At 40.2% G+C, this 8,420-nt stretch overlaps 1 protein-coding gene across 1 annotated transcript in view; it reads right to left on the bottom strand.

The window, feature by feature from the left end:
- Positions 1–8,420, bottom strand: part of FAM19A4 (family with sequence similarity 19 (chemokine (C-C motif)-like), member A4) — a 268,762-nt gene that overhangs the window by 11,629 nt on the left and 248,713 nt on the right. The gene's annotated exons all lie outside the window — the stretch shown is intronic.

The raw sequence follows: 8,420 nt of genomic DNA, 5'->3' as shown, positions 1-8,420 counted from the left end.
TTTTGTATATGGAGTGAGGTGTGGATCTTGCTTGAGTCTTCTGCAGATATTTTTCCAATTTTGCCAACACCATTTGTTAAAATGTCTCTCATTTTCCCACTTAACTGATTTCATCTCCTTGTCAAAAATCAATTGACCATAGGTGGATGGGCTGATTTCTGAGTTTTCACCTCTATTCCATTGATCTATTTGTCTGTCATTATACCAGTACCATGCTGTCTTGACCACCATGGCAATGTAGTAGGATTTGAAATCAGGTGAGATGCCTTCTATCTTGTTTCTCTTTTTAAGCAGTGTTTTGCTTATTCGGGGCTTCTTTCTATTACAAATGAAACTCGAGATCACTTTTTGCACCTCGTTGAGAAATGGGATTGGTATTTGTATTGGGATTTCATTGAATGTGTAAATTGCCTTTGGTGGTACTGCCATTTTCACAATACTGAGTCTTCTTATCCATGAGCAAGAGATATTCTTCCACTTCTCAAGGTCTTTATTTCTTGTAGTAATGTTTTGCAATTTTCTTTTGTTAGATTTACTCCCAAGTATTTAATTTTGTGATTTACTATTGTGAAGGGTATTGTTCCACCCACAACTCCATGACAAAGGTAATCATAGACCTGGAAAGCCATTGGGTAAGTTTTCTCTGTCCTATAATGTTGCTATGAATTAGTATTGATTTGACCGTAGTAGGTACCAAATTTAAAGAGAGTGAGGGACTCTCAAGCTTGGGAGAAAAGTCATCCTGGGCTGCCCTTTGTTCCACTAGAAAATGAACTCAGAATTGGTATTCTGCTACTCTCAGTTCAGTTTCTACTTTGATAAAGTTAGAAGAAAATCCAACCTTCTTCCCAAGAAATTATGAAGTTAAGGCTAACCTTTTTGTGCGAAATGCTATTCACTTTAAGCCTGTCACTGTTTCCTCAGAAAATGGTGATCATCTTTGGAAACGGTACAAAGTTGTTGTTGTTGTTGTGTGTTGTCAAGCTGCTTGTAACTCATAGTGATACTAATGTGAAACAGCTCTGAGCCTTGTTCTATCTTGAGCAAATCTCATTGTCTCTGATAAACCTACCCCTTACCCCAGTCACTGAATCAATCCATCTTATCCAGAGTATCCTCTCTTGTGCTGTCCCTCCACCATTCCAAGCATGATGTTCATCTCCAACGACTGAACCCTCCTTTCAACATACCTAAAGTATATCAGACAAAGCTTCAGAATCCTTGCCTCTATGGAGTAGACTGGTCTCACCCTCTCCAGGAAAAACCTGTTTGTTCTCTTAGCAGTCCTTGGTATGTTCAACACTTTTCCCCAGCACCACAGCTCAAAGGCATCAATTCTCTCTCTCTATCATCTCTAGTCACTGTCAAGTTTTCTGATGCATAGAAGTATTTGTGAAGATCATGGCTTGGATCAGGCACACCTTTGTCTCTAGATTGATATCTTTACTTTTCAGTACTATGGAGAGGTCCCTGACAGCAGATTTTCCCAATGTAATTTTCTTTTGATTTCCTGGCTGCTGGGACCAAGAGTGTTGATCATGGAGCCAAGTAAGCTGAACAATCCCAATCTTTTCACCATTTATCATGATGCTGCCAATTGGCCCATGGTTGAGAATCTTTGTTTTCTTGATGTTGAGCTTCAATCCATGTTGACAGCTATATTACTTGACCTTCTGCAGCAAGGTTCTTCTTAGTTTCAGTAATATTGCAAATGTATATTACCTTTGTTGTTAACTACTCATTCCCCACGGTCAAGTCAGAAGTGACTCATGGCTGATCTTCCTGTAGGTATTTGAAGGCTGTAAATCACATGGGAGGAATCTCTCATCTTTCTTCCTTGGAATGGCTGGTGCATTCAAACCACCAGAGGATTGTATCAACACAAGTCCCTAGGGACCTGGCCACTCGAGATTCTTTCAAAAATACCTTTCATGGCGAATAAAAGAAATGAAAAAGATCTGATGTGAAAAACAACGTATACGAATTTTGTGAGCAAACTAGTATAAAATTAAATTTTATTTAGAAAAAAGGAATACAATTTGAATGAAGAGTAACATGAAACACAATGTATATGAACTTAGTAAGCAAATGAACATAAAGTAAAAAAAAAAAATAAAGTCCATCACAACTGGAGCTTGGAGTCCTCTGAGAACTGCATACTGCTCATGCTCTTGGCTGCCAACCCAAAGGTTAGAGGTTTGAGTACACCTTGGGGCACCTTGGAAAAAAAATGCCTGAAAAACTATTTTTGAAATTTTGGAGTTTTACTGAAATTCCTGAAAAATTACTTCTGAAAACTGAATCATTAAACCCCCCTATGGTACACAGTTTTGCTCTGGTACACGTAGTGCTGCTCCATAGGGGTTGAGGGGAGACTGAGAAAGATGGGATAAATTATGTACACTGCATTAAAACAGATATGAGGGAGTGAACTGTTTAAAAGGGATCTATGATTAGGTATTATTGTCATGACAGAAGTCCAGAATGAAGGCTGCATAGTGGAGTGGACTTGGGGAAGGGACTGCATAATAATGAAAGAATTTTTCCTTTACTTTTCAAAGGGAAGAACAACTTGGGGAGAGGGGTTGGCAGGGAGAAAACTGCAACAATGAATGAATGGAAATCCAAAGTCTCTGTAACCTTTCATTAAAATTGATAATAATTTAAAAAAGAAACCAAAAAAAAAGGTGGAGTGTCAGTGAAAGAAAGGGTGACCATCAACAAGATGGACAGACACAGGGATGGTAACAAAGAATTTGAAGGTATCAGAGATGATGAAGATAACACAGGATAGAGAAAATTCCAGATCTGTTGTTTACAAGGATGTTATGAATTGTAGTTAAATTGATGGCATCTAAGAAAGATCCTACTGGAAATTCTAAAACAATCAACTGGAACAGCACATCATCAGAGAACTTTCAGATGTGCAGGTTGGGTTTAGAACAAGCCATGGCAGTAGGGACATCATAGTCAATGTTAGATGGACCTTAGCTGAAAGCAGAGGGTAACTGAAAGAGAGAACAGAGAGTATCTGTCTTTTACTAACTATGCAAAGGCTATTTGACTGTGTGGATCCCAACAAAATGTGGCTAACTCAGAAAAATGAGAATCACAGAACACTTGATTGTGCTTACCCAAAACATATATTTTGACCAGGAAGCAGTCATTGAAACAGAGCAAGGAAACACTGCCTGGTGCAAAATCAGGAAAGGTGTACACCAGGAATGAAGCCTATCTATCTCCATCCCTTTTCAATCTATATGAGGAAGAGATAATCCAAGATGCTGGACTTTATAAGGAGGAATGTGGCATCAGGAATGGAGGAGGACTTATCAACCACCTGTATTATGGAGATGACACAAATTTGCTTGTTGAAACTGAAGAAGACCGAGGCATTTGCAGCAGATGGTCAGGGACTACAGCATTCAATATGGATTGAAGCTCAACATCAAGAAGACAAAGATTCTTAACACTGGATCAACTTGGCAACATCATAACAGATGGTGAAGAAACTAAGATTGTTAACAGCTTCAGCTTGCTTGGCTCCACACTAACACTCTTGGTATCAGTAGCCAGGAAACTAAAAGATGAATTGCATTGGGAAAATCTGCTGTCAGGGATGTCTCCAGGATATTGAAGAGAAATTATGACAGTCTTGAGAATAAGGTCCAGACCATGGTCTTCACAATCACTTGCTATGCATCAGAGAGTTGTACAATGACTAAGGATGATAGAAGAAGAATTGATGCCTTTAAGTTGTGGTGCTGTTGAATATACTATGGACTGCGGAGAAAACAGGTGGATCCCAGAGAAGGTAAAAATCATCTCACATATTTTGGGCATTTTGTAAGGACGGACTAGTTCTTGGAAAGGGACATCAAGCTTGGGAGGGGAGAGGGTCAGCTCAAGAGAGGGAAATCCTCAATGAGATAGAACGACTCAGTGACTCGGGTAATGGGAACAGGTGCAGCAGAGACAATGAAGTTGACTCGAGATAGCCAAGTTCAGAGCAGTTGTACATAGGGTTGCTAGGAGTCAGAGTCAACTCTACGGCAAATAACAATAGCACACAACAACACAACATTGTCATCGAGCTGATTCTGGCTCACAGTGACCTGGAGAACAGGAGAACTGCCACGTGGAGTTTCTGACACTACACTCATGACGTAGGGATCACTGGTTGCTTAGTAGGTAATGAGCTGCACAGCCAACACAGAAGTGATTTACAGCTTCTGAAAACCCACTAGTCAGCTTTGAGTCTGTTCCCACTCGATAGCACACAACAACCAACTGATGTTGTTGCTGTGTGGCACAGAGTGCAAACTCACTCAGAGCTGACCCTCAGTGGGTTTTACGTGGAATCAAGTACAAACTCACGCATAGCTGACCCACCAGTAGGGTTTCAGGGCAATAAATCATCCAGAAGGAAAATATCCATTCTTTTTCTGTGGAGCAGCTGACAGATTTGAACCATGTGTCTTTGAGTTTACAGCACAGCTTCTTGCCACTAGGCCAGGGCTAGGCATCATGGTATGTTTTAGATTGAAATATTTTTAAAAAGTTTAGCTTGTTTCATTCCTTAATTTTAAGGAGATGAGATCCTGAGGTATTAAAAAACTAATATGAAAACAGCCAGAGCTCACAGCTTCCTTAAACATATACTTAGCCCTCACCACAGGGTTCTCTCAGAAACAGTTTCTTGTACAGAGGCTGCCATAAAAGTAGGTGACAGTTAAGTGGCATATTCACATTCTTGTCCAGGTGGGGAAATGCTGTATTGCATGAAGAGGACATGTACTGATTACACTGCTGGCTGAAGTGACCAGAGTATCCTGTACAAATGTGCCCAGCACTCTCAGAATCACCTATGTCATTGTCCCATGAGAAGCAACAGCACCAAACTAAGGTAGATTAGTGACTGGAGAATCATCTGCTATTTCAATCAGGAGAAGCCTCACTGTGAATGAACTATAGCTAAATGGGTCATTTATTTTGTTGGAGATTGTCACAGAACTTGAGTGGATGGACACATTGGGGCAAAGTCAGAAAATATTCTATTCTTTTCTGTGCCAGACACCTTAAAAAGCTCACCTCAAAACTCTATGGGGTTTTATCACTTTCCCTATATATCAGTAGGGAAAAACATTTTCCCCACTGCTTCTCTTATGGCTGTCCCAGCAACTTTCAGAAGCAGGAAGTGGGAGCAGACAGTTCCAGAAATAAAAGCTTCCCATGAGGCTAAGCAGGAGGAGGAGATATCAGAACTCAGATTTCCTTGCCCCCTTAAGCAAACTTCCTTCTCTGCACTATTTAGAGATATATTCTAGATTAGTAACTGCTGCCATTCTATTCTTAATCAGTCATGATGTTCTGAATACTTGGGTCTGATTAGTCTTGAGAGTCTTGCCATTATATTCATGAGCAGTCATAATTTTCTGAATAGTTGTGGTTGGTATAGAGTGGATAGAAAAATAAACATGAAATGGTACCATGTCTAGCTCTCAATTTAAAGCTACATATATGGAGCTTGAAAAGGTATATAAATGTTGACAGAATTTAGTTATATTTACACAGAGTAAAAAAAAAATTTAAAGTAATTTATATCTTTTAAACAAACTTTCCTCTACTGAGCAGTGGGCAGCTATTTCATCCTGGGGGCTATCAGACAGAACTATGAGGAAGACTAGGAAGAAGCCCTGCTGACGGCTGTCCAGTGCCTGAGTGTCATGCGGCAGCCAGGAAAGAAGTCAAGATTAAACTTGAAGGAATAAAGGAGAATCTCCTCAACATAGGAAAAGGTACACAAGCAAAACCAAAAGCTGACATTGTTCTCAAAGGAGAGAGATTAAAAGCATTCCCTTTGGGAACAGGAAACAGGTAAGGATACCCATTAACACCTCTCCTATTCAATATCCTATTGGAAGTCTTAGAGAAATATGACAAGAGAAGGAAACAAGAGGTATCCAAATTGGCAAAAAGGAGTAAAATTATCTCTAGATACAGATGATATGATAATATACTTAGAAAACCCTAAAGACTCAGTGAGAAAACTACTGGACATAGTCGACCATTTTGGCAAAGTGGCAGGATACAAGATCAACATGCAAAAATCAGTTTCATTTCTCTACAGTGACAAAGAGAATACAGAAAAAAAGCTAAGAAAAACAATACCCATCACAATAGCTAACCACAAGATTAAATACTTGGAGTAAATCTAACTAGAAACACATAAGACCTATGCAAGGAAAATTATAAGGTGTTACCACACATCAGAGAGCTGGACAATGACTAAGGATAACAGAATAAGAATTGATGCCTTTGTACTGTGGTGCTGGAGGAGTCTTGAACATACCATGGCCCATCAAGAAAACAAATAGATTTGTCTTAGAGAGGATGAAATCAAGTCTCTCCTTGGAGGCTAGGATTTTGAAGCTCTGTTTTACAAACTGTGGGTATGTGGCCAAGAGGGACTGATCCTTACAGAAGGACATCATACTTGGAAGAGTGGAGGGACAGCACAAGAGAGGAAGACCTTAGATGAGATGGCTTGATTCAGTAACTAGAGCAATAGGGATGGGTGTGTTAGAATTAGTGAGACTGGCTCAGGACAGAGAAGAGTTCAGAGCTGCTGTACATAGATAGGGTCACTATGGGTTGCAGGAAACTTGATGGGACATAACAACAACAAAAGAAACAAAGAGAGACTTGGAGAAGTGGAAATATATACCATGCTCATAGATAGGAAGGCTCAATATTGTGAAAATGACAGTTCTACTAAAGGCAATTCACAAGTTCAATGCAATCCCTGTACAAATACCAATTCCATTCTTCAATGAGATGGAAAGGGCAATTTTCAATTTTATCTGAAATGGAAAGAGACACCAAATAAGCAAAGCACTCCTGAAAAAGAAAAACAAGGTAAACAAGGTAGGATACTACAGAACAATCTCACTGATTTCACATGCAAGCAAGATTTTACTGAAGATTATCCAAAAATGACTGGAACAGCACATCAACAGAGAACTACCAGAGGAGGCCATGGCAGTAGGGACATCATAGTCAATGTTAGATGGACCTTAGCTGAAAGCAGAGGGTAACTGAAAGAGAGAACAGAGAGTATCTGTCTTTTACTAACTATGCAAAGGCTATTTGACTGTGTGGATCCCAACAAAATGTGGCTAACTCAGAAAAATGAGAATCACAGAACACTTGATTGTGCTTACCCAAAACATATATTTTGACCAGGAAGCAGTCATTGAAACAGAGCAAGGAAACACTGCCTGGTGCAAAATCAGGAAAGGTGTACACCAGGAATGAAGCCTATCTATCTCCATCCCTTTTCAATCTATATGAGGAAGAGATAATCCAAGATGCTGGACTTTATAAGGAGGAATGTGGCATCAGGAATGGAGGAGGACTTATCAACCACCTGTATTATGGAGATGACACAAATTTGCTTGTTGAAACTGAAGAAGACCGAGGCATTTGCAGCAGATGGTCAGGGACTACAGCATTCAATATGGATTGAAGCTCAACATCAAGAAGACAAAGATTCTTAACACTGGATCAACTTGGCAACATCATAACAGATGGTGAAGAAACTAAGATTGTTAACAGCTTCAGCTTGCTTGGCTCCACACCAACACTCTTGGTATCAGTAGCCAGGAAACTAAAAGATGAATTGCATTGGGAAAATCTGCTGTCAGGGATGTCTCCAGGATATTGAAGAGAAATTATGACAGTCTTGAGAATAAGGTCCAGACCATGGTCTTCACAATCACTTGCTATGCATCAGAGAGTTGTACAATGACTAAGGATGATAGAAGAAGAATTGATGCCTTTAAGTTGTGGTGCTGTTGAATATACTATGGACTGCGGAGAAAACAGGTGGATCCCAGAGAAGGTAAAAATCATCTCACATATTTTGGGCATTTTGTAAGGACGGACTAGTTCTTGGAAAGGGACATCAAGCTTGGGAGGGGAGAGGGTCAGCTCAAGAGAGGGAAATCCTCAATGAGATAGAACGACTCAGTGACTCGGGTAATGGGAACAGGTGCAGCAGAGACAATGAAGTTGACTCGAGATAGCCAAGTTCAGAGCAGTTGTACATAGGGTTGCTAGGAGTCAGAGTCAACTCTACGGCAAATAACAATAGCACACAACAACACAACATTGTCATCGAGCTGATTCTGGCTCACAGTGACCTGGAGAACAGGAGAACTGCCACGTGGAGTTTCTGACACTACACTCATGACGTAGGGATCACTGGTTGCTTAGTAGGTAATGAGCTGCACAGCCAACACAGAAGTGATTTACAGCTTCTGAAAACCCACTAGTCAGCTTTGAGTCTGTTCCCACTCGATAGCACACAACAACCAACTGATGTTGTTGCTGTGTGGCACAGAGTGCAAACTCACTCA

The sequence above is a fragment of the Elephantulus edwardii genome, unplaced genomic scaffold (assembly GCF_000299155.1).
Source record: "Elephantulus edwardii isolate Elephantulus edwardi_28Jun2011 unplaced genomic scaffold, EleEdw1.0 scaffold00177, whole genome shotgun sequence".
In the NCBI taxonomy this organism is placed as follows: domain Eukaryota; kingdom Metazoa; phylum Chordata; class Mammalia; order Macroscelidea; family Macroscelididae; genus Elephantulus; species Elephantulus edwardii.
This window is presented reverse-complemented; position numbering and strand designations above follow the sequence as displayed.